Source organism: Sceloporus undulatus, chromosome 4 (assembly GCF_019175285.1).
Source record: "Sceloporus undulatus isolate JIND9_A2432 ecotype Alabama chromosome 4, SceUnd_v1.1, whole genome shotgun sequence".
Lineage (NCBI taxonomy): Eukaryota > Metazoa > Chordata > Lepidosauria > Squamata > Phrynosomatidae > Sceloporus > Sceloporus undulatus.
The window spans coordinates 50,694,618-50,721,634 of record NC_056525.1 but is presented as its reverse complement, the minus strand read 5'-3'; the positions used below and the strand labels follow the sequence as shown (position 1 = coordinate 50,721,634).

Genomic DNA, 27,017 nt, shown 5'->3' with positions numbered 1-27,017 from the left:
TAGAAGAAGCCAACCTTCTGGTAGTGATTTGAGAGTTGAGCTACAACTCTGGAGATCAGGGTTTGATCCCCTGCTTGAGCATAAAATCCCACTGGGCAAATTGCAGCTTCTCAGCCTCAGAGGATGGCAATGGCACCCCTCTGAAGAAACTTGCCTACAAAATCTTATGGCAGCCGTTGGGTTGCCCTAAGTAAAAAATAACTAAGAGGCACAAAACAACCTCCCTGTATGAGCCCATTGATTTTTTTTTTAAATTTAAATCTATGTTGTTTTTAAAATGTTGTTAGCTGCTTTGAGTCCTATTATTGAGAGAAAGGTGGGATATAAATTAATAATAATAATAATAATAATAATAATAATAAGACAACCTGCTTGTAGTGGTTTGAGCATTGGACTATACCTGGCAATCAAGGTTCAATTCCTTGCTTGAGCATAAACACCCAGTGGGTGACCTTGGGCAGAGTCACACTCTCTCAGCCTCAGAGGATGGCAATGGCAAACCCCCTCTGAAGAAACTTGCTAAAAACAAAAACCACCCTATGATAGGTTTGCCTTAGGGAAGTCAAAATGACTTGGAGGCACACAACAGCAACCACCTTTCTGTATGAGTCCATTGGGATTTTTAAGGTGGGATATAAAATAATAAATAATAATTAAATGTTTGTTTATATTTTATAGTTTTATATATTCATATAAATATTTATATAAATCAATAAAACCCAGGCTCTAGATCTAAATAATAATAATAATAATAATAATAATTTATATAATAAATATAATAATTATTTTTATTACTACTATATGAAGAAGAAGAAGAAGAAGAAAGAGGAGGAGAAAAAGGAGAAGTAGAAGTAGAAAAAGGAGGAGGAGGAGAAGAGGAAGGAGAAGGAGGAGAGGGAGGAGGGAAAGGACAAAAAGGATGAAAAGGAGAAGGAAAAGGAGTGGAAGAAGAAGAAGGAGAAAGAGGAGAAGGAGAAAAGAAGAAAAAGGAGAAGTAAAAAGAGAAGACAGAGGATAAGAAGAAGCAGAAGAAGAAAAAGAAGGGGAAGGGGAAACAGAAGAAGGAGAAGGAAAAGAAGAAAGAAAAGAAGGGGTAGAAGAAGAAAAGGAAGAAAAAGGAGAGGTAAAAAGAGAAGGAGGAGGGGGAAGAAGAGCAGAGGTCCCCCTAGCGCTCTTCCTCCTTCTCTCCCGTCCAGGAGGAGGAGGAGGAGGAGGAGGAGGAGGAGGAGGAGAGACCTCGCAAAGCCCGGGGCGCAGGGGTGCAGTTCTGCGTCTGGGCTGCAGGGGTCGCTGCGGCGCTTGGGTGCGTGGCGCTGCCTGGGAGAAGCCAGCGAGCGAGCGAGAGAGGCAGCCAGCGAGGCAGCGAGGGAAGGCGGCAGGGGCTGCGCGGGCGGCGCAGACTCTCCTCGGAAGCGTCGTCGTCGTCGTCGTCGGGGCTGGGGCTGCGGGCGGAGGATCGCGGGCGGAGCGGGCGGAGGGGCGATGCCAGGCGGCCCCCGGGAGCAGAGCCGAGGGGGCTCGCAGGCGGGGAGGCGCTCCTGACGCCCGACGGACGGACGGAGGGACCGGGGAGATGGGGAGCGGCGTCGCGGGCGGGAAGGAGCTCTGAGGCGGCAGGTAAAGGGATGGAAGAGGGGAGCCCCAAGGGACTACCATCCCCAGAATTCCATAGCCCTGGCAGTTGTTAAAGCGGCGTCGAACCGGATCTGTTCTCCAGGGTGGATGCAGTCCGTGAGTGTTGTCCCTGGTGGCCAGACCTGGTCCTCCTTTTCCAGGACAGGTCCCCCGTTTCAGCCTTTCCTGTCCAGGAGGAACTCCGAAAGGTCCTCCATTTTGAGCAGGACTAAGGAAGCATGAGTCTACATTGCTATGAATGTTTTCACGGGGTGACTGGACTTGGTCCTCCTTTTCCAGGACAAGTCCTCCCTCTCAACCATCTGCCCAGGAGGAAGTCCAGACTGTCCTCTATCTGGATCATGGCAAAGAAGTATGAAGTCAGAATTTCTAGGAGGGGCTGTGAGCTTTCTTTTGCCATGTCCTCCATTTTCCTTGAGGGTCCTCCTTTTTGCAGGGCCTTGTCCTCCTTGGCGGGGAGGACCTCTGGCCACTCTGAGGTTCAGGGTTCCTGGGGCTCCTTCCAGAAGTCGGGTCTTTGAATTGCTCTGGGCCCCACAACAAACTCCAACTCCCAGAATTCTGTAACCTTGAGCCGGAAAAAGAGTTAAAGCGGGGCCAAAACGGGTTATTTCTCCAGTGTAGATGCAGCCTAAGTGTTCTCAATTGCACCTTTGCTGCAACCCTACTCCTAACTGGGTAGACCTCCATGTAGAGAATTGGAAGGCATAGTGGGAGAGGGAATCTGAGGGGGATGTCAGTGCAGATGGACCTTTTCTATCCCATCCCATCCCATCCCTGCATCCACTCCTCCGCTGCTTCCATGATGCGATCTGCTGCACTGGGATCCTGCTTAGTCCTGCCGGAGTCAGCAGCTTGATTTCTCAGCATCCTTTGCTGCCTCCAGGGCAAAAGGGTCGCTCTCTCGCAACACCTTTGGGACAACACAGAACATCAGCAGTGAGAATTGCCACCTGCCCTTTACAGCTACCAGGCTCCAGTATTTGCAGACAATTGGTTCCACTTATGTTGCAGACTTACAGCCTGGCACGATGCTGTGGGGCTTGGCTCACACTTGCTCTTGGCAGCCGTAGTAGTCATGCCAGGAGGGGTGTGGTAGGGCAGGCTGGAGGCTTTATAACCGAGAATGTAGGGCAGCCACTACAGGATCCTCTTAGCATGTACGCGAGGCATCCAGCCATATATCTCCTGGCGGAGTGCCCCAGGGTGGCTGGCTGGCACGTTTGTTTATTTTCTCCTTTCTGATGTTTAAAGCCGCTGATGCTTCTGTAGGGAGAATTGGGTCTTGTTGTTTCACAGGCCATTGAATAGTAGCTTTGATGTCTTGACTTTGAGAGCGGCAGAATAGCGGCTGCAACTGTGTTACATCTCCCTTAGCTGAGGACTCTCTCTTTGCACTGGTGTCCATACTCTCTCATTTGGTAGGCATAGCCTCCTGCTGTTGAAGACACCGAGACCCGGTTTCTTGTTAGTTCAGGCACTGTTTCAGTTTTGGCTGCTGTCGTTCAAGTATAACCCAAAAGATGGTGCCACTTCTGAAATTGCACCCCAACCTTCTGGCGATGCTTGTGATCAAAGTTTTCCCGATCGGTTTCTAATCTATTTTACTGTGTGGCACCCAGTAAACTTTTTGTTATGAGGTGGCACATATACACAATAAATAAATGTATCTATAGGGCACAGTGATTTTCATGTGCTGCCGTTTTGGAGTCTTGGGATGACTTTTAGTATTGTGGGCCATCTATGTGGATAAGGTCCCTGTATGCCTCTTTGAAAGGATAAGAGGTAAGTTACTTCATGAAAATGCTTGTCATTTGTGTAGGGGTGTGAGTTGTAATATGCTGACAGTGCATCACAATGGAATGTCTGTCCAAGTGCTTTGCCTTGTGTTGCTTTTGCTATGTTTCGTCAGAGTGCAGATTCCACTGAAAGCAATGCAGTGTGAAAAATATTTGCATCTGGGTGTGCATCCCTTTTACACTCCAGAAAAACATGGTTACTCTTGGATATGAACTCTAGCAAAAGATTCTGCATGTCATGAAAGCATAACAGATTGTTGGGTCCTTTAATTTATTATTGTTGTCTTTATACTTGAAATCTAGGGGAGATGTGCTTGTGTGGGTTTTTGTATTATGTTGCCTCATTTGGGTGTTGGACTAGGACTTGGAGGCCAGGGCTTGAATCCCCACTCAGTCATGGAAACCAACTGAGTGGCCTTGGGTAAGACACATACTCTCAGCCTCAGAGGAAGGCAAAGACAAACCTTCTCTGAACCAATCTTGTAAAGAAAACCGGTGATAGGTTTGCCTTAGGGTTTTTGTAAGTTGGAAAGTACTTGAAGTCACACAACAACACTCCCCTTTGTTCACCAGTCTTTTGACCGCAAAGGAGCAATTCTCATGTATCTTTAAAAAAGCAAGAATTCTTGTCTTGACTATGCCTTGACTGCTCAGTAAGTGAGAACTTACTATTTTCTCCTTTAAACTACAGAGGCACACCTCCTCCCAATATTTTTTTCTCTGCTTAGCTTGACAGGTGTATGAGACCCTAACAGCTAGTTAGATGATTCATATGAGAGATCATAACTCTGATTTGTTGTTGTTGTTGGGAAATCATCACAATTCCAAATTGCTATTAGTAACAGGTATCTTGCATCTTCTAAGATGGACACAGAGCTGGGCACAGCGTGGGTCATCTCATGCTTTTATGTTCTTAATATACTTACCACTTTTCTGGCCCTGCCCTTTTATACTGTCTGTATTCACATGCTCATGGGATTTAATAACGCCAAACAAATTAAGCTTGTTTGAATTTGACATTACATTTCAACTTTTTATATGCTGAAGTTAGCGTTTGGGGGCCCCAGGTTTATCTGCAAAGAGCTTTCTTGCATATGTGATTTCAGGAACTTTATATGATTTTGTGTCCATTTGTTCATATGTAACTGCAAAGTGTTTTTTTAGACATCATCCTGGGAATTCTGGAAAGAGCTCTCAAAGCTGCATACTAGATAAAACAAGGCTGATAATTTTTCCTGAGCAAGTAATGCTGACCCCCTTCTTGAGTGAAGGGATAAGGCAATGGGGTCTGGTGCCACATTTTTCTACATATAATGCAATGTGTGGAAGCCTAATAATAAATTCATCTCTTCACCCTTTCCTATTGTAGGGAGCAGCTGAGCTGTTTTATACAAAAGGTTTTAAAGAGTGGGAGGTACATCATGGCTCTTTTATCACGGGTAGTCCCACTGAAATGATAGCTCACAACGCTCCAAATAGCTACCATTCTCGGGTTTAGAGGGATTTAGAAATCCTAAATTGTCTACCCAGCTTGTCTGCTAATCTGTTATGCAACTTTGTGCAAATCTCTTCTCCATAACTATCTAAAATACACAGCCTTTCGACCATGCTAAAATGAGGATGCTATGAGGTCACCAGCTGCCCACCAGCCAGATGATGTGTGTGTGTGTGTGTGTGTGTGTGTGTGTGTGTGTCTGTCTGTCTGTCTGTCTGTCTGTCTATCTATCTATCTATCTGTCTATCTATCTATCTATCTTCAGCAGTCAGATACTGAGCCAACACAAAACCAGTTGAGTGAAACTTTTTGGCCAGATTTTGAAAAAAACACTCTAGTCTAGTGCTTGTTGTAAAACAGCTTAGCTGGTTGTTGTGCCAAAAAACATTTAAATTCCTTGCCACAGAATGATGTCCATGACATTGTGAGGGGTGAGGAAATGGTGGTGCTGATGATCCTTCAGAATTCTTTGTTCAATATCTTTCGCTTGAGTCACCCAAAGATTAAAGAGAATAGGACAAGAAGATGTAAAATGTTGTGCATAGTGTGACGCTGAAACTAAGACTGTTTAATTGTCATAGGAACAATGTATTCTGAAGAGTTTGTGTCCTCCCCTACCATTTGCTGCATTAGATACAGAGTGTCTGTATTTATACTATCTACTAGTATGGCATCTTGATTTAGGGATGAGCTTTGCACATAGGTGAATGCAATGGCTCAAGTGGTTAAAATGCTGACTCTGTTGTTTGCAAGATCAGCATGTTGGCAGTTTGAGGCCTGGGTTTGGCATGATGGAGTGTACTCCCATCACTAGTCTCAGCTTCTGCTAACCTAGCAGTTTGAAAGCATGCAAATGCAAGTAGATAAATAGGTACCACTCCAGTGGGAAGGTAAACAGGATTCTCTGTAATCATGCTGGCCACATGATCACAGAGTAGTGTCTGACAACGCTGGCTGTTTGACTTAGTAATGGAGATGAGCACCGCTCACTATGCTTGGACACAACTTGACAGCTTTGTCAACAGGGAATACCTACTACTTGTCTCTCCATAGTTGGTGGATCTCAGAATGGCATGCAGGATCTCAGTTTTGGCAAGGGCTTTGGTTGGTCATTGGATAGAAGCCAGTAAGCATTGTGCATATTCACATGTAAATAGCTATATGAAAATTTGTCCTGAACGTAGACTTATTGAATATTCCAGCAGTAAGAAATGATGCAGATGGAGTTAGTGCTTTTCAGATGGTAGGACCAGAAACATAACATCTCATAATCTTTGACCACTGGCCATTCTGTCTGGGAGCTGTAATCCTTAATATCTGAGGGGCATCAGGCTGCCTGCTCTGCCAAGACAAAGTTTATTGGAATACACAGCAGAAGAGGAATTTAATTCTAGTCATAGCTAGTCAGTATGCTGTTTTCCTGCAATGGGATTGGGTGCCGTAAGCCTTTGTGCATTACTGTTGTTGTTGTTGTTGTTGTTGTTGTTGTGTGCCTTCAAGTTGTTCCTGACTTAATGGCAACCCTAATGAACTTCAGGATTTTTTTTGGCAAGATTATTCAAAGGGAATTTGCCTTTGCCCAAGGTCACCCAGTGGGTTTCCATGGTTGAGCAGGGATTTGAAACCCTGGTGTCCGGTGTAGTCCAACACTCAATCCACTACGCCTTGCTGGCACTCTTTCATCACTCTACGTCATATTTATTTTACTTCTAATATTTGTAGCTCACTTCCGTAAAGAAGCTCAAGGAAACAGTGTAAAGTTATATAAGTGCTCCTTGTCTTCCTCAGTCTTCTAGGTAGGACCAAGCACAGTTGAATAGCATCAGTGGTCCCTGGAGCTGATGGCTCCTCCTTCTCCATCTGGCTTGTTCCTATAGCTTATTCACCTTGATGCTGCTGGCAGTCAAGTCTGATTCCAAGCCACTTCTCTCCACTGTGTTTCCTGTTGAATTAGAAGGAGCTTCTGCTCTTTACTTAGTCATAATGTGTAGGTAACTTACACATGAGGGGTTCCTGACTTTGCTCCCAGACCAGCAATGATAGCTCTAGAAGTCTACAGGTTTCCTGTCTCTTGATGTATGTCACGCCACCTTTTATAAAAGGAGCCATGAGGTTGCACATATGTATGCGTGCACACACATGTGTGCTTGCATGCATGTGCATATATACACACATGTACACAGGCACGTATGCATGCACATGCATGCACACACACATACACACATGGAATGCTGTGTACAGTTCTAGTTATTGTAATTAGAATGGTTACTGTGAAGATGAAGAATGTCTAGAAAAATAGCAGCCAAAATGATGAAAGGAACAAAGCAGCTCTCCTATAAGGAAAATGTACAACTTTCGGGCACATTTACTTTAGAAAAAAAGTTGAATAAGCATGGGTGTGAAAAAAGTGCATAAAAGTATGCATGATGTGAGAAAAGATTATTGAGAGAAGTTTGCCTTCCTCGCTGACAATTACAGAACCTAAGGTTATCTAGGGGAGTTGAGTGGTAGGTATAGGAGAGACAAAAGGACATGCTTCTTCACACGACACTTGGGCGGGATACAGATCTCCCCTTTTCCCAATGGATCGGGGCCTCAGCTGCCACAGCAGCAGCCCCAGAGGCCCGATCCGCCACTTCTCCAGGCCTCGGGGAAGTGGCAAAATGCCGCCTCCCCGTGGCCTATGGAAAGGGATGTCCTTGGGGCTTCATGCCAAGACACTATTATAAAAAGGTCTTCTCTGCCATCAACAAACAAATCCTAAATTTCTGCTAGGATGATATGGGAGAAAGTAGCCTCAGGCTGCCAGGTCCCAACATATTTACGCTTTAGAGGCTAACACCAGCACATTGAATCATGCCCAGAAATCCACTGAGAGTCAATGAAGTTATTTTAATCCAGTATAATGTGATCAAAGTGACATATTCCAGTTCCAATGAATTCTTAGCCCTCTGAATGTAGAGTATGTTACATTCACCACCACCCCACCCCCAACAGCCTTTTATGAACTGATCATGCAGCTAGTTGGGAAGAAAAGAAGGAACCTATTATCATTAGCTTTCATTATATTACTTAAAAAAAATGAATGGGAGTCATATGTTTGAACTGTGCCTAATAACCAGTTGAAAAACAGTAATCATCAAACCATAAATGGAAGGTAAATGAAGGTAATCAATTTTAACCTGTCCCCTTATTTAAGTCAGTGTTCTTTATATACAACAAAGATGAATTTAGATATGCAAGTACAGTTAATTTGTAAGGAACCATGTAAAACTGGGTCCCATGGTGGGAGAAAAGCAAGATATAAATTATACACACACACATATAGAACGTATATATGAAAAATGTTATGATAGGAAGAGGAAGAGGATGAAAGTGGAATGCAGGGAAGTGGGAGGATTCTGGTCATGTGTTAAGAATATGAAAGCATCGAAAGAGCAGTGCTGGATATGACTGTCCTGGTCTTGACTCCCCAGGCAGGTTTGGGTCAGTGCCAGTACTTTGATCATCTGCTAGATCACAAGTCAATCTCTTTTTTTATTTTTATTTTTAAGGCTTGTAGTATGTGAACCAGTGTTCTTTTTATTGGCAATATTCTTATAATATTGTCTAATTTTAGATTGTTTTCTTGTTAATACAGCTTTTAAAATTGTGTGTGTTACTATTTTATGAAGGAGGCATTTAACTGAAAACTGTTTTGGATTTTTAATAGAAAAATGCTTATAAATATTTTAAGTAAACTGAACACAAAACAATTCATAGTCCCTTTACACCACTGCAAAGCTGAATATCACACTGTAAATCACTGTTTCCGAAACAGAGGAGGGATGAGAGGGAGCAGTGTGTGTGTATGTGCTTTCAAGTTGCCTGTCGACTTACAGCAACCTCACAAATTTCATAAGGTTTTCTTAGGCAAGGAATACTAGTTCTTTCCTCTGAAATGTAGCCTATAGCTCCTGGTAATCATTGGTGGTCTCCCATCCAACTACTAGCTAGGGCTAACCCTGCTTAGCTTCCAAGATCAAAAAGGATCTGGTGCCTTTAGGGTATTCAGGAGAGATACTGTAGGTCTTGAAAAATGAGTAGGATCTCTGTGGATAAAGCCACTTTGCATGTTGTCTTCTCTCACATACTCTAAAATGACAATTCCACTCCCCCTTCCTTCACAGTATATATATTCAGCTTTGCAGTGGTGAAGTCAAGAGAAATCCCTGCATTGAACTCAGCAGATTGAATCCAGAAAACCTCTATTTCACACTTCCCTGATTGGTTGCCCTCCAGAAGTACTGGATGGTCATCATCCTTGGCCAGGTTGGGGAAAAGCTACATTATTTCACAAAATGAATCTACAACTGAAAACAAACAAAACACCATTGGAGGGAGAAGGAAGCATATACATTTAGTATAAGGGGACCTCAAGCTGACCCAATTATGTTCAAATGCATGAGGGAGTTTCAGCATTATGCTCTCTGCTGTCCATGCTTCCTACATATGTTGTAATGTAATGTAGTTAAACGGAAATGTAAAAACATATGGTAGAATTTCAACACTTTTAAAAAAATTGGGACTCAAATGTATCCTCATCATATTATTTGTCTTAACTAATATCTTAGTTATTTTCTTGTCCCAACAGTGATTTGTTTAAATTCAAAGCATATTGTATTATGCTTTGCTGGAGTGGCAAAGTGTGATTAAAACTACCCATATCTTCCTCCTCTGCTGTCAAGCAGGCTTCTTGTGAGATATTTGATAAAGAGGTGGAAGCTAAGATGCAGAAAATGTTAGCTGGAGAGATGCACAGTGAGGCACTCAAGGGAGAACATACTGTATATATACATGTATAAGTCTAGACATTTTAGTTAAAAAACTAACCCAAAAAACCTGGATCGACTTATCCATGGGTCAATGGAAGTACTGTACTTTAACTCTTATCAAAAAAAGGAACCATGTCTTGGTGAAAGGTGAAAGTTTAATCTCTTTTCAGGACACTTAAAAGAAGCATCAACCCCCTTTACTATCTCATCCAGCCACCCTTTAGGGTGAGCACAAACAGTTATGCCCATCAAAACTTTTAAAGATCTTTAGCATCATTTTCCTTTACTTCAGCCTTCACATTCTTTGTTATATGCCCCTGAGTTTTGCCCTCGACTTATACATGAGATCGACTTATAGTCGAGTATATACTGAGTAGTTCCTTCCCTCCCTTTTTCAACATTACAGTCATATGATTTACTTCTGAAGAAATCGGAACAGGATCAGGCTCTAAATGTGTTTTGGGGATGATTCATCTGTCATTACAAACCACGATCTGGTGTTCCATTTGGCTTGCATACACCATCATCCTCTTCCCCCTTCCCTTGGGATTCATAACTATCTTCCTGGTTTTGGGCTTTTTGTGTGTGAACTGGTTGAACTAAATTTTGGGGAGGTCTCAGTAGATGTGTGCAGACAACAAATAACTTAGATCAATAAAGGGAAATATAAACAAGCTATTGGGTATGCATGCAGCTGATTAGCTTCTCCCATTGTGTCAGAGAATAACAAATTTCATCTAATCTAGAAAACCAAGCCAAACTTAGGTAACTTCAAAATGTCTTCTAATGAACTGGGAAACAAGTCAGGATATTAAACAATAGTTTGAAATTGGCCTCCAGGTGTCTGCTAACATGTTTCTTAAATAATGAATTACACAGCAGATGTTTAAAAAAAACAGTGGTGTATCTTCCCCATTTCTTATTTGTTTCTTTTAGATCTCTCTTATATGAGAGTATCTAAAGGTGAGCAAGCAGTGAATCAAGTTTCGGGCAAGCCAAGTTTGTGTGTTCAGACATGACAAAAAGTCATGGTCCAAACAAGCCAGAGTTCATAAGCCAGCAGCAAACTATGGATTTAAATTATGAGTTGTGATTGGCTAACTAATCATGGTTTGTTAGCAAAAGTAGGTTTGCATATCCCATCAAACCAGATTTCAGCAAACCACACCTTATAAGTATAGTCATTCCAATGTGAGGTACCATGAGAATGTTGTAACTGAAACATGTGAAGTACACCATGTATCAACTACCCTTAAGACATCACTTCCATCATGCTATACCAGTGCTGCATGAAGATACCATTTTAAATAGATAGTCCATGTCCTACTATTAGAAGCTCAGGCTGACCATTGGTTGAAAAGTGCAGTTTTGAACACAACATATAATAAAACAAAATTAGGAAAATCTTATTCTCCAGTATGGTAAAGAGTAGAAAATACCCACCTTTAGTTTTGCCAAAATAATGATATAACTAGGCTTCTTGCACTTACTAGGATCCACAGGACCGATTCATGATTTGTAGGTTCCCTTAAAGAAGTTTTTCTAAATGTTACTACTAGACTCTGTATAACCCTAATGCTGATGTCATGCCATGTGTAGTAGCGTTAAATGTCACTTTTCACAGCTATATACCTCTAATCCATTTACATATAAGTCCTTCCAGTTATGCCTCTCAAATACATTACCCCCAATTGTTCTTTATGGTTATTTTAAAATGCCAGGAGTCTTGATACTCAGAGGAGAGCCTGGATTGTGTAGTTTGTTCAGTAGATTGGAAGTGAGCTTGAAGGAGACTTCAGTTCTGAAGAGATGCTTCTTTGCAAGAGTGGGCAGCTGCAGTTGGGTTGAAGGCCAGTTTTTGGGTCAGTTAAGTGCTCACAGCCACACTTTCTATTTTGTATTCATTTTTAATTTTAATGTTTTTTAACTAAATACAGAAAAATACTAAATGAAATACAACAAACAGCCTTGCATTGTCTTTTAAAAAAGAAAGTCTCTATCACTAATCTCCTGACCTATTTGTCTAGTTGCTTCTGATAAAGTTATTATTATATTATAATTAAATAAGAAATTTACACTCCCCTCCCCATTTCTCTTAGTTTGGCGGAAGCTTTGCTTCAATTACCTGTCCTGTTCAACTACCCTCACTATTCTCACTTAATAAAATTGATCCCTTTCTTGGCTTCCATTTTCCCCTTCCATTTTCCCCTAGGCAATGGTGTGCTAAATTTTGAACTTCAGGCCCATATCAGGACAGTCTCTATATCAACATTCCCATTGTTGTTATCGTAATTGTTGTTGTGCACCTTCATAGTGACCCTTAAATAAACCTATCATGGGGTTTTCTTGGCAAGATTGGTTCCGTGAGCATTTACTGTTACAGTACTTTCTTCTGAAGCTAAGAGACTGTAACTTGCCCAAGGTCACCCAGTGGGTTTCCATGGCTGAGTGGGGATTTGAACCCTGGCCTCCAGAGTCCTAGCCCAACTCTGAGACCATTACACCATGCTAGCTTTCTTACATTTTGGTGGTTGAAATTCATTTTGCTAGTTGGATTCTAGTTCTCCAATCTGCCAAGGTCATGTTGAATTCTGATCCACCCAAACCACTGTAAACTACAAGTCTCAGTGTTAGTCTAAAACCATTTCCAGACACTATTATATCCACCTGCACCATCTTTTGTGAAGCCAGCCTCCCAATTAATTGGATTCCTTATAACTGCTGTAGCTCATAACAATATATAACTATTGGGGAAACCCAGTTACTATGGGATTTGCAGTCCAACAAATTATATAATTGACCATGCTATTCTAAAAGTCTTGCATGATTGGTGTGAGTTCTTGCACCCATAATATTGAATAATCTTGCCTGCCTCTTTGTAAACAAAAATGAAACATTTTTTTTGAAAAAGTACATGGTCATCCCACTTACCCCAGCATTCATTTCATAGCATGCTATGTCCCCCTTTCTTTCTTTGAAGAAAAGGTGGAATAAATAAAACCTCTGCTTAAAATTCCAGTTGAATTTGAAATAGAGCCAAGTAATAATATAAATGAGCTCTAGGAGAGAACTGCTAGCTTAGTTTACGTTGTCCCGGAGATTCAGCTTCATGGTCAGGATGTCCTTGAAAGCTAGAGGTGACTAATGGGAAGCAGTGATCTGTGTTGTGAACGCTACTGAGTTTCTCATTGATTTGCACTGAAGTGAGATGGTTCTGTCATGAGGTGATGTGGAGGGTAGGTTTCAGAAATGTGTAAGACTTTCAGATAGGAGCCATGAGGTACAATTTGGTGGGGGATTCTTTTGCCCAAGTTCAATTGGAATGAATGGGAATTTTGCAATAATATAGGTATTGTCTTTGGCAGCTTTGAGTTGGGCCTCACATGGGAGATCTTTCTACTGGATTGTATGCCATATTAATCTGTGTGAGAGGATGGCCACCAAAATTAACAGCCATTATAGTTTCCCCCCCTTGAATGCCAAAATAATACGAGCTCTGTAGTATCTTTCATTGTAAATTACAAGTGGGACTTGGCACAGTTAGGTACAGTGCACTTTAGTGTGCCAGCCAGGTATGCTCTTCCATGATACTCCTTTCCATTCCTCAAGGGGTTTCAAGTGTTTCCCTTCAAACAATCAGTTCCATGGTCTTTGTGGTGGGCTTCACACTGGGCTCAGTTCACCTCCCCCCTTTTTTTTCCTCACCAGGAATTTTGTACTTTTACAAATCTTGGGATTCCAAGCCTTCCAAAACCTCTGACTTTACTGCCTAGCATCATTCTGGTTGCAGGCAACTAGTGGTTTCCATTATCAGAGGTGTGGTAAAGCAGCTTTCGGATTTATTGCATACTTTAAAGGAGTTGTCCAAGGTGATGAACCTATTTTGGAAATAAGGCTCAGTGTTTCAGATATCTCCTTTAAAATCTGAATTACAGCCCAATGCATATTTTCTGCACCACTGACATGAAAGCTGTCAGCCTCTATGGTATCCCTCAATGCTCATGTCTGACCATTCAGAATGAGAATGATGACTGACACAATCAGGATATTCACTTGTCTGAAACCAGTGGCCCATTGCTATGGTTTCTTTATTCAGGTATACAGAATAATAGTGAACATTAATTTTCTTGGCTGCACCACACAGACTTGTGTAAACAGTATGTGTTCTTTTCTAAAACTCAGTGTAATTCAGAGTGATAGAAAGTATCTTATTAACACAACATAGTAACTGCCAAACAATGTTTCAGTGTTAATAAGTCAAGGGTATTTGTTGTTGTTGTGGAGGTTGGGGGGAGGGGGGTGAAATGTAAAAAAAACCTACTTATTCTGGACCATATATAATTTTTCAAAAAACAAATCAGCATTTTAGCACTGAGATAATTTCCTTGGCTTTTTGTGATTAGGCCCTGCTAACTCACTGTGGCAATTTATTTTTCACTGGTTTGTGTTGTGTGCTATTTTTGAAAAAAGAAAAAATATACATTGCAAAATTAAAATAAAAATGTTCATGAAGCTAGCCCAGTAGACGTTGTGTGGATAAGGGATGGCAAATAGAATATGTGTCTGTGTGTGTTTTTTCCAAAAATGCTGTTCAGTTGATTGATAATTATTAACCTTTGCTAGAATGAGGGCACTAGATGTGGCTTCTCTTTATATGATGATAATATAATTTCATCAGTGTCTGACAGTGTTGTAGCAGCACTTCCAGGGCACTAAATTGTTGAGGGATGAACACATGAAAATCATAAAATTCGGTTGCAAAGCAGTGAGGGACAGCAGGTTCTGGAAGGCACTCTGCCTCCCCTTTCCCACCCCTTCTCTTTTTAGTATTCCTATCAGAATCCCTTTTGGCAATGGAGCTGACAGGAGCCCACAGTATCTTAACTGGCATTGTCATGAAACACATTGTCTAGTTTGCAGTCAGGGCTCTAAGCCTGCCTTGCCTCATTTGCTGATTACAATATAGCATTTTGGCAGTGGTCATGCCATTTTTGGGCCTCAAAGGCAGCCATGGGTAGGAGGGGGGCTGTCACTTTTCTCCTGCTGTTTTGTTTTTTATTGGGAAGGAGGGAGCAAGGGGTGTGTAATGGATGTCTAAAGAGTAGAGTTCTATCAGAAGGAACCTAGAGGGCCTAGAAAGAGCATGAATAGGAGAAAAGATGTTCTGCTTTGTTTTGCATTCCTTTAACATGGAATGAAAGCCAAGGACCAAAGGTGTAGTGTTGTGATGTAATGGTGAGAATCATATGTTGTACTTTTATTTAAAAAATCATGAGCTAAATATGCTAACTTTTCTTTGTAGCTCAAGAAAGGATTTTGAAACTGCATATGCTGGTTTAAACATGGATACTGATAACATAGGGGCTTGACAGACCATCCCTAAGGGGTGGCCTGCAGCCGCCCCTTTTAGTGCTGGATTGGGGCCATGGCAACTACATGCCACACCCCCGATCTTACCTTTCCACAGTGCAAAAAGGAGTCACAAAGAGCAACGTGTTTTTGCACCCCAGAAGGGGTGCCACTGCTGCTGGTGTGCGGCTTGTCTGTGCTTCTTTGGCGCTCTGTCATGTAGATGCAGTGCCAGAGGATTGCCATAATGCTGTGTGCTGTGTGGTGTGGTACGCAGCATTACGTTGACCTGGGGGCAGAGTGGGGTGTGTGTCATGTGGACAGCATGCCCCGATTCCACCCCCAGGCTGGCCTTAATGTACAGCCTCATAGAGACCTCGGTATTGCAATAATCTTAAAGGAAATAGCCTATGAGAATTTAACAATGAATTTAAGAATGTGGCCATGCCATTAATAACTGTTGTTATTACTATGTGCCTTCAAGTAGTTTCTTACTTATGGTGACCCTAAGGCAAACCAATCATGGTGTTTTCTTGGCCAAAATTGTTCAGAGGGGGTTTGTCTTTGGCTTCCTCTGAGGCTGAGAGTGTGTGACTTGCCTAAGGTTATTTAGTGGATTTCCATTGCTGAGTGGGGGTTTGAATCCTAATGTTCAGAGTCATGGTCCAACACTCAAACCACTACACCATGCTGGCTCTCTTAATTAAAAAGAAGGATGTGTAATCCAATACACCTCATCAGACCTCCAGACAAAGTATTTGCCTGTTGTTGGCTATGGCCAGATTCATACAGTCTTTGTGTTAGCTTTGGGTTTGATCAGGACGGGGAATTAAAAAGCAAAGTAGGATTTAAGTGTAATAATTTTTTTTGGGTCATAAATATAATACATGTTTTGCTGTTGTTTTATATTACCCAGATGACAAGAAAGGGAGAAATGTAAGGTACTACATTAGGTGGAAAAAATGAAAGGCTTGGATATAAGATTTGGAATACCTGGCTTGACAACAGTACATGCAAAAGGGATCTGGGACCACAAGCTGAACATGAGTCAACAGTGTGATGCAGCAGTGAAAAAGCCAGTGTGATCCTATGCTGTATCAAGAGGAACGTATTGTCTAGACTGAGGGAGGTGACAGTACCACTTTATTCTGTTTTGGTCATATCTCACCTGAAATACTGTGACCAGTTCTGGGCACCACAATTCAGAAGGGATATTGACAAGCTAGAACATGTCCAGAGGAGGGTGATCAAAATGGTGAAAGGTCTGGAAACGATGCCCTATGAGGAATGGTTTAGGAAGTTGGTTATGTTTATCCTGGGAAAAAGATGATTAAGAGGTGACATGATAGTCATATTTAAATATTTGAAGGGATGTCATATTGAGGATGGAGCAAGATTGTTTTCTGTTGATCCAGAGACTAGAACATGGAACAATGAATGGAAGCTATAGGAAAAGAGATTCCACCTCAACATTAGGAGGAACTTCCTGACAGTAAGAGCTGTTAGATAGTGGAACACACTCCCTTGGAGTGTGGTGGAGTCTCCTTTCTTGGAGGTCTTTAAACAGAGGCTGGATGGCCATCTGTCAGGGATGCTTTGATTGTGATTTCTTGTATGGCAGGGGGTTAGACTGTATGGCCCTTGTGGTCACTTCCAAGTCTATGATTCTAAGAATGCTGTCCTGGTATTCACTGTTGAGAGGGAATATATTTTCTCTGTGTATCTAGGACAGCCTTTACAGGCTTGTCTTTGCATTTTATTTGACTAAAAATATGACTGCTAGGTCAACACAGAATAAGGAAAATATATGGACAGTGTCATGTCTGACTTTGATCTTGTTTTTTCTACCCTATAAATAGTGTGGTCTGGAAAAGGATTTTAGGATCTGGTAGATTAATATTGGCTTTCTGGTTGAAGAAATACAATGGGTGAATGATGTTGAGCTACCAAAGATCAAATATAGGCTACAAAATGCCCATTAATTCAAAGTAAGAACTAAAAGTAGTTGCAGACATGTCACCTTAAGCAGACAATGCAGTTATACATGTCATGAAAGCATGAAGCATTTAGAACATGTAGCTTTTGTACAGTTGCTGAAGAGTGAGGTTGAAACTAGATATAAGGATGAATGTTTCAGCTCTTTCCTGGAAGAGTAATACATGCAAAGCACACCTCTCAGTGTCTGACAAATGACAGGCTACAGGTCAGGTCTCAAGGTCTAGATTAGATGATCACAGAATTAAACATGGAGATATTGTTCTAGATATTATATGGCTGTTTTGTAGATGGAGGACAGTGAGCCTGAGAAATGACTTGCCAAAAAAAAATCAGGGAATCTGTGAGGGAGTGCTCAAGTCCAGTCAGCCCCCAAAGCCAGCTAGTGGCAAAACAGAAAAGACACAGGGCACAGATACACAATCTAAATTGCTTCTAGGGAGTCTGAAAGACTGAAACTAACCATAGTCCAATGTGTAGTTCTCTAGGCATTCCTTGCTTCATCCTGTACTGTAAGCAGGTACTCTGAGCAGCAGAGGCAAAATCATTACCCAACAGTGAATTCTCTTAGCATTAGGGCACCAGGATTTTAATCAGTATGAAATCACCTTGTAATATATCAGTTGATTGTCATTGATATCTTTCCTGCTTCTGTGCATTATGGAATGAGATATGACTTCTTTTAGTGTTTCCAAATGATGACCCTTTTTTTTGTAAAAAGAAAGAAAGAAACAAACAAAAAAGAAGTAGTATATCTCTTTCCTGTCATTGTTATAATAGACAGCTTTAAACATTCTTGACTCTGGCCACCATAATGAACAATAAAACTTTACATTCACTAAATAGGGGGATATGTTATATATTTTCCACATATTTATATGCAAGGATGGGGGTGAGGTGAAATTAGTGACAGGGGTTCAAATAAATCTGGTAGAAGATGACAGCATGATTTAGCAAGAGCCTCATAGGCTGCAGGCCAGCATGTGCTAAGCTGCCTTCTAACTTTGTTCTTGCAAACTTGTTCTCTTTGGGAGAAAAGTGAAAATTAGCTATTGGTATTCTGTGTGCAGATGATGACGGTCAAGTAATTCATTCATTTGATAAGCATTTCTCTGACTTGTTCAAGGACAGAGGTACTCAATTCAATAGCTTAGAGGAACATCTGGCTGTTATTGACTGACCTTCAGCAGATGGATGAGGAGCCCAAGCTGGGAAAGCTGGGAATTCCTTGTGACTGTTTTTCTTGTTGTACTTCATAGGGCTTGAAGTAGTGCACCTTCCTGATGATGCTCTGGAAATTGTGCCTCATTACTGTAGTACAATGATGTACATAAACTATGAGAGAACCAGGAAGCATTTGACTCAAGCATATGAGTTATAGTTTTTTGTATCTAGACCTGTCCCTTGTGCATAAGAATGTGAATATCTTAAGCACTTCAGCACAGGAACTTGTCTGATTGTTTCATCCACATTGTTATGCTTGACTGATTTTTAAGAGCATAAGAAGAGTTGTGCTGGATTAGATCAGTGATCTATCTAGTTCAGCATTGTGTTCTCACTGTGGCCAAGCAGATTGTTGTGGGAACACCACAAGCAAGAAGGACTTGAGGGCCATGACACCTTCTTCCTTATATTCCCATCAACATGGGGTACATTAGAGGTACATTCCCTCTGATTAATTGATATTATAGCTGTCCTAACTAGTAGCCGTTGATAGCCTTATTCTCCATGAATTTGACAAAGTCCTATTTAAAACAGTCCAAATGGCAGCCACCAGTACATTCTGTGGTTGTAAATTTCACAATTTTATTATGACCAATGTGAATAAGTTTTTTCTTTTGTACGTATGTCTTGTATTTCTATTGTTCAGCTTCATTCTAGTATAATAAAAATTCTATTATAATGAGAGAGGGAGGAAAGCTTCTGCACTTTTTCTACACTATGCATAATTTTGTACACCTTTATCATGTCTCCCCTTTCTTTGCCTTTTTGTAAGATAAAAAGCCAGAAGCATTGCAACCATTCCTCACAGGGGAATTGTGCCAGCACTTTATTCATTCTGGTTGCCCTTTTTTGTATGTTTTTTCAGTTATACAACATCCTTGTTTAGCGGCACTATATGCAGTATTTATTTTATTTGCACCTTTATTTACACCCTGCTTTTGCCTCAAGAATAGGACTCAAGGCATTTTACAAATGGAAATGATTACAATGTAATTTAAAATGCACAAAAGCCAACATTTAAATTGAATTATACTATTAACGATATTAAAAGATTTTAACATACTAAAAGCAATAAAAAGGAGTCAAACAGTATAATTTAAAACAATGCACCACCTCTTTCAAACCTTTTCCTTAAAAACCTTCAGTTCTAAAAGCCTGTCTGAATAAAAATGTCTCCACTTGCTAACAAAAAGACAGCATGGAGAGGGAGTTGCAGAGCCAAGGGGCAGACACTGTGATTATTATTTTATTTATATTATGTCTTTTCCGCCCGATATAGTAGCTCAAGGCAGCTGGCAACTAATTTAAAAACAATACAAATTAAAACAATACAAAAGCATTAAAGTATAAATATGAGCTTTATAAATAATTCAACAATTTATAAAATTAAAAGCATTAAACATTTAAAATATTGAAATGTATTTAAAGACTCTATACAAACCTTAACATCTGAGTCACATAGCACCCACAAAACTATGTGCAGTATTAGTCTCTGTGCCCCTTCATGTGCCTGGTGAAGAAAAAAATGGCTTTTTTATCTCCTGGAAAGTGTCCTGTTTTGGTATTGGGAGGTGAAAATGTGATATGCCTAATTTTGTTGTGTTTGGTAAGGGATGATCCCTGGCTTGCCTAGTTCCTCCCAGACTCAGTACAGGTGTTTATTGGAGACTTTAAGTTCCAGGTATCTCAAAGACTCTTCTCTGCATCTGCCAACATGTAGATAGATGCACAGCACGAAGACAGTGTCCTGTCTGTTTTCAGCACCACAAAGTGTGGACAGCTCCCTGGCCTCTAACACTGCTGAAGTGGTTTCTGAATTTGTAACTACAGTGGACCCTTGTTATACGCTGGGGTTTGGTTCCAAGATCCCCCGTGTATAACAAAATCCGTGTATGCTCAAGTCCCATTAAATATAATGACATAGCAAAATGGTGTCCCTTAGAAAAAATGGAAAATCAAGGTAAATTTATACTTTTTTGGAACATTTTCAAACTGTGTATGCTTGAATCCATGTATAAAAAATCTGTGTATAAGAAGGGCCGACTGTAATTCATTGTTGTGTAGTATTTTGAGCATTGGATTACTACTATGTAAGTCAGAGTTCATTTCTCTGCTTAGCCATGGAAATCCACTGTGTGACCGATGAGTCACACACTCTTAGCTATGATAGGTTTGTTTAGGGGTGCCCTAAATGGGAAGCTCCTTGAAGTCACACAACATCAACAACAATGACATTTTTTCTTGCAGTTATGTGTCCAATCCAACCCCTGCCATGCAGGAAATCCCAATCAAAGCATACCCGACAGATGGCCATCAAGCAGAGGTTGGATGGCCATCTGTGGGGAATGCTTTGATTGGGATTTCCTGCATGGCAGGGGGTTGGACTGGATGGCCCTTGTGGTTTCTTCCAACTCTACGATTCTATGATTCTATGTGCATCACCCTTTGAAGACTAACCTCCCAAACTATTCAAACTATTCAAATGTCTCTGTTTTTAAAAGGGGTCAAAGTGAAGCCTGAGGGCCACTTTGACCTCCTTGGTGTATTTTAGGATCTTGCTCCTCTTCCTCCTTGATTCCTTTTTTCAATGAAAAAAGTAAGTTGTCTTTCCTGATTATGTCCAAGAGAGGCTGTCTAAACAGTTTACAGAAACCTTCTGTATTATTTGAAGTTGTTTTTCATTGGTCCCTTCCAGTTTCACCATTTATTTGTTTTGGATTTTCTGTTAGTCATCATGGCCCCCAGTGGACTGGATCTGTACAAGTTGATATCCAAATTCTAAAGAATTTTTGCTCCCCATGGGGAAGTAGGTTATTGTTTCAAGAAAGGGAATTGATTAAGTTACTAATGCTGACTATTTCAAAAAGTCCTAGTGACCTTCCCCCATAGTTTGCTGCTAGAACCATCTTGCAGCAATTTCTTATTCCCAGTTGTCTAGTAAAGGCCTCCACTCCATATTGGTTGCAAAGTAGCAACTCATGGGGTGTGGGGAGAAAGTAGAAAAGTATCCTATGGGAGGGGTCCTGATAGGGTTGACAAGTTTCAGAATCGAATATGTGCTCAGAGACTCAGTTCCTTTCTCTGCTGCAAGAACCTACCTCTATTGGAAGGAAGATTTTTTAAAACTGTGTTCTGCTAAATCCCGTGTCTGAGCTACTAATTTTCCACAGGATTTAGGTGGTATGCAAAACGAATGGTCCTACAAGCTTGAGATCTGCCCCATATTATTACCCCAAGCACCTAGAATTCCCCAGGTAGCCTAGCCACTAGCCATCTGGACCAGGAGATTTGGCGAGTTTCAGTACGAAAGTAATTAGCTTACTTGCTAATTAGCTTACTTGCTGTTCACCGCTATGATCTTTGGAATAGCGGTATATAAATAAAACAAATTATTATTATTATTAATTATTAAATTTTCCAAGCTCTGCTCCATTACTGTGGGCCTGCAGGATTTGTTGCACATTCCTAAATATGTCCTCCCTTCCAAGCAGTGTTGATGGAGATAGGTCATGTAGGAGCCCTGATGTGGAGCTGATAAATCAATTGTAAGATCCTTCTTATACAAGTGAACTGTGTATGACCTTAACAGAGCCAGACATCTGATGGCAGGTTGGCAAGTGTGGTTGCTGAGGTGTTTAGTCCTGTAGAAACAGTGCTACAGAGAGGTGGCTTTTGCAACTCTCAGTTCTCCTGCATAGCTAGATGAAACCGCTTGTAGAGGTCAAGAGATGGTGCTTTGTAGAATGAGAAACAACTGGGGTACCTAAAAGTGTTATTCCCACCTCACCATCCCTCTCTGTCCTAATTACATCTCTACAGCGGTGTTTGCAGGCTGAACAATTACTTTTTCATCTTCTCCTTCCTTTGGCGGTTATGCACAGAACAGGCTATCACCCAGAGAGGCTTAGATAAGATGCCCATGCATATTTCATCTGGGCTCATTTGTCTCAGGGGAAATTGGAGGTGCATATGCACTTAATGATTTGCCCAGGGCCGTGTAGTGAGCAGGTCAATTCCTTCTCATTCACCTACAGGTCAGAGAAGGGGTATAATGAATTCTCACCCTCCCCAGAATGGACTTTTCAATAATTCCCTGCTGGTACATCTTTGCTTTAGTATCTGTCTGCTATATAATATGCTATTTTGGCTCATTACATCTCTCTCTCTCTCTCTCTCTCTCTCTCTCTCTCTCTCTCTCTCTCTCATATCTATGTATGTGTATGTGTGCAGGGAAGAGAGTGAGACATTTCTTCCCTCAGCTCTCTTGTAGCTGTTTATAATTTCCATGTAGCTGTAGTTCTTAAATTCTATTTTACTCACTGATAATTTGATGAAATGTAAAAAGGCTGAGGGAAGGAAATAGGAGATTGATGGTGGACAAGAAAGACCAAGCCTGAAAGAGCAAGAATTCCATTGAAGCAAGTCACCAGGTGCCTTTGGCTCTGGAACTCATTGGCTGCAACAATTATTTCCAGACATCTGGGATTCAAATACAGTATTTTTGAACTATCAGCTGTGTGTGTATTCACTGTGTAATAGTCTCCTTAATTTTCATTGTTCTTGGTAACAGGTCATGCAATCTGCTCCCCTGTCTCACCATAGCTGTTCTTATAGTTCCAGCTTCTGCTTAAATATCTTCGGTGAAATAAGAGAAGTCTTCAGCTGTAGCCTTCCTGCCTATGTATATCCTTACTCTTCTCATCAATCCCTAATTTCTCCTTGTTCAGCATTGTTATGCCACATGCAGACTTCTACCTGGCACAGGCAACAGTGAAATAGGCTGCCTTGGAGTGTAATGGAGTCTCTCTTTTTAGACATTTTTAAACAGAGGCTGGATGGCCATCTGTCAGGGATGTGTTGATTGTGTATTCCTGTAAGGCAAGGGGTTGAACTGGATGGCCCTTGAGGTCTTTTCGCATTCTGATTCCAATTCTGTGATTCCGATATGGTGTTAATAATGACTGTTCACTCAAAATGAACAAAAGAAATAAAGACCCAAGCTCATAGGACATGAGATTCTGTTCTTTTGTCATTCACTGCTTTTAATATGCAAACGTCCTTGCGGTATCTTGGAGTCCATGTATTTGGGAAGATTAGTGGGCAAAACAAGGGAGGATCTGACCTATCTGACTCTCAGGCCTCCTGGAGTCCTCACCCACTGCTGAAATTGCCACAAATCCTGATTCCTATAAAAATAATACTTTCAGGGGGTTTCTAAGACTGAAATTAGCTTCAGAAATGTAGTGGATACATAGCATGGGCTGGATTTTAAAATAAGAAGAAAAAGGAAAGGAGTTTTCATTACTGCCAGTGTTTCTGAATGTGTGCATGTGTGCATGCATTAACAGCTCTCATTGGGTTTGGAGGAGAAATTCAGCTCCTGGACTTTCAAAAGTTGAGAGTGTTCCAGCTGATCCATGGAGCAAGAGATTCAAATTTCCACCTATTTTCCAAGCATAATAACTTTGCAACATCCACTGTTTCTAAGGTACTTCACAAATACATTGTGAAAATAAAAGATTTTTTCCTCATATATTCCACCTTGTTCTCTTCTGTTTAAGAAATTTGGATTATTAATAGCTGAATATCCTCTTATTACCCTGTTCTTGTAATCAGAATATGATGGTAGTGGTGGTTTCCAGCCCTTTCAGTGCCTGCTTCTGAGCAAAATGTAGTTCCTGGTTAATGAACCAGATTAATGCCTCACAGTGCTTGATTATATAGGTGTGATGGATGAGGAACTGTAAGTGGCTTGGAGTGATAGGTTTGGATCTAGAAGACTTGCTTTCAGATCCCTGCTCCATCATAAGCTGAACTTGAGTTCCCTGGAACTAGTAACACAAACCTCTTAGTCAAACCTACTTCACACACTGGTTCTGTGGCTAAAATCAGGTAGTCCCTCTATGCGACACCTTGAATGCTTTGCAGAATGAATGGGAAACACAAATGTGAAAAAAAAGATAGAGAAATTATATCTGGTAATAGGTGAGGGGTTAGTCTTTGATGGGAAAGAACCAATACAAATGTATTAGTATCTCATTCCACATGTGTTGGGGATTAAATTTGGCATTGAAAATGTATTTGAGAGCTGAATTCTGGTGAATTCTAGCTCAGATGAAACCTAGAGGAAATGGTGCATGGGGATTTTGACTGAGTTGGTTGCAGCTTCATCTTGGCTTTGATTCTTTTTCAGATGTGACATATTGGCAGGGTCTGAAATCATTTACTCAAGACCACAAGGTTGCGAGTTCAAGACCGGCAAAAGGGCCCAAGCTTGACTCAGGCTTGCATCCTTCCGAGGTCGCTAAAATGAGTACCCAGACTGTTGGGGGCTAATTAGCTTACTTGCTGTTCACCGCTATGATCTCTGGAATATCGGTATATAAATAAAATAAATTATTATTATTATTATTATAGGAGAATCATGAATGGGATATATATCCCCTTCCTTGCTGCCTACTGCAAGAAAACTTATTCCACAATAAATCCCTTAATCTTTAAGATGCCACAAGAGTGTACTTTGCTTTTTTCTGTCACAGATTGACACAGCTACCTGCTGAAATGATAGCTCATTATTTGATCTTTTAAAATAATTGTTGTCATTATCAACATCACCACCATCATCTAAATAAAACTTTGTCACATTTTCTTCTCCCCTGTATTGAGTTTAGGTTTCTGTTTACACACCCAGGGGGCCAAATTAACTCACTGTAGTATTTAGATGCTGCATGCCAGTGCTGTCATGGCTGAGGACAGAATATCTTTGTCCAAAACTGGCTTGTCTTGCTTGCTACTCTCCACTATTGTTAGGGTGGTCATTTACTCATCTGCAAAAAAGTGGAAATTCTACACCCACAAAGACGCCAAAAGCGGGTCCATAACATGTGCATTTCCTTATTTATGTGAATGGGGTGCAAATATATAAATTTGTTCTTTAACTTAAGTAGAAATGAGTGCCTGTCACTAGTATGACAAAGACTGTAAGGTCAACTGGGTGTCTGCTCGCTCTGCTGCTGCCCAGGTACTGTTAGATGGTGGGCAACTTCATGGCCCCTGCTCTCTCTCCTTAATGGTGCTTTGTCTCTGAGCTGTACCTGACAGCTTATTCAATAGATGGTTGTCTTCTGATAGTTGTCTCCATTTCAAATGGAGAACTGTCCTCTATGAAACAGAATAACTGGTCAACCTACAAGTGTTGTAGCCAGTTAATTACAGCTGGCAGTATAAAGGGGGGGAGCAAAAGCTTATGGTTTTAAAATATTATGAGTACTTCCTGAGAAGTGGCATTTACCTGCTGCTTCTGCCCAGGGATCCGTCTGGCTCAAGTATATTGCCTTATAGCTCTCTTAAAAATAATCTCACTGTGTGTTTATTTCATAAACTAGCCTTCTATCTCTCTCATTCCACTCCTTCCCTCCCATCTTCTGCAGAGCCTAAAATTGGTTGTTCTGGGATTTTGGAAACGCTCTTCAAAATATCTATCTGAGATGAAGGAGATGGGAAGCCTTTGCAATAAGTATTCAAGCTGTGATTCTTTTATCTTGTCATCTGGACCTTGGCAAAGGTTGTAGTATCTATCCACAGTTTGTAAAAGAGGGAGCAGGAATCCCCAGTGAGTGGTGGGATCATACATAATGTGACACATAGGAAGGGGTATGCAAGAATAAAGATTTTATTTTGGATAGTTCAGTCACAAGTTTAATGCAATAAGTAAAGGGTTTTGTTTTGATTTTAGCAGTAATTTTTTAAAAACTATATTAGTGTATAAAACTAAATGCCAGAAATGCTGAGGCAGTAGATTTCATTGTCCTCTGGATTTTATGTGAGCAAATAGCCTATAATGCAAATCTTTACTGGTTTGGAGTATGTTTTAAAAACAAAACACAGAAGCAAACTGATGAATTAAGATTTCTGACGTTAAGAAGGTCTTGTTAGAAAGGCTTCAATGGCTTCCTCCTTGCTCTCCTGCTGCTGCCAAGCTCTTTTTCTTCTGCCAGGCTCTGAGGAATTGATTGTAATGGTGTATTGTTTTCTTGTTGTTTATATATCCTGCCTTTTAAATATTTTTTTAAAATTTTAATGGAAATTAACTTAATTGATTTCAAAATTATATTTGTTGTTGTGTGCCATTAAGTTGTTTCTGACTTATGGCTAGCTTAAGGTGAACCTATCACAGGGTTTTCATGGCAAGATTTGTTCAGAGGGGGTTTGCCTTTGCTTCTCTCTGAAGTTGAGAGAGTGTGACTTGTCTGAAGTCACCCAGTAGATTTCCATGGTCAAACAGGGATTTGGATCCTGGTCTCCAGATTCATAGTCCATCATTCAAACCACTGCATTACGCTGGCACAAATAGACATATGCACAACTATATGGGGGAAATGAGAACCAATGTTTTTTGTGTGTTTAATCTGTTCAGGTTTTAACATTTTGTAAGATGTCTTGAGTCCCACTGCAGAAAAAAGGTGGGTTATAAATGAGTATGAATATGAATATTACTGTGATGATGTTTATGATTTTGGAACCATTGTAGACTTTCTTAACTTCCATGGAGCCAAGCTGTGCTTGAACTATTTGTGTCATCATATCTCAAGTTTACTGAGTTGGATTCAGACTTTGAGTCAGTCATTTAAATCAATAGGATTTGAGTTAGTATGCCCCATTGACTAGATCAGGGGTAGGCAACCTGCGGCCCGTGGACCGGATGTG

At 40.9% G+C, this 27,017-nt stretch overlaps 1 protein-coding gene across 2 annotated transcripts in view; it reads left to right on the top strand.

Annotated features, from left to right (window-relative positions):
• The first annotated feature begins 1,479 nt into the window (after nt 1–1,479).
• TAFA3 (TAFA chemokine like family member 3) overlaps nt 1,480–27,017 on the top strand; it is a 130,786-nt gene continuing 105,248 nt past the window's right edge. Inside the window, exon 1 of one of the 2 annotated variants that reach the window (XM_042461274.1) lies at nt 1,480–1,617. The gene's annotated coding sequence lies outside the window, so the exon portion shown is untranslated. Of the gene's footprint in view, nt 1,618–3,397; nt 3,421–27,017 lie in introns of those variants that run through there. The other variant, XM_042461275.1, reaches the window with a different exon arrangement.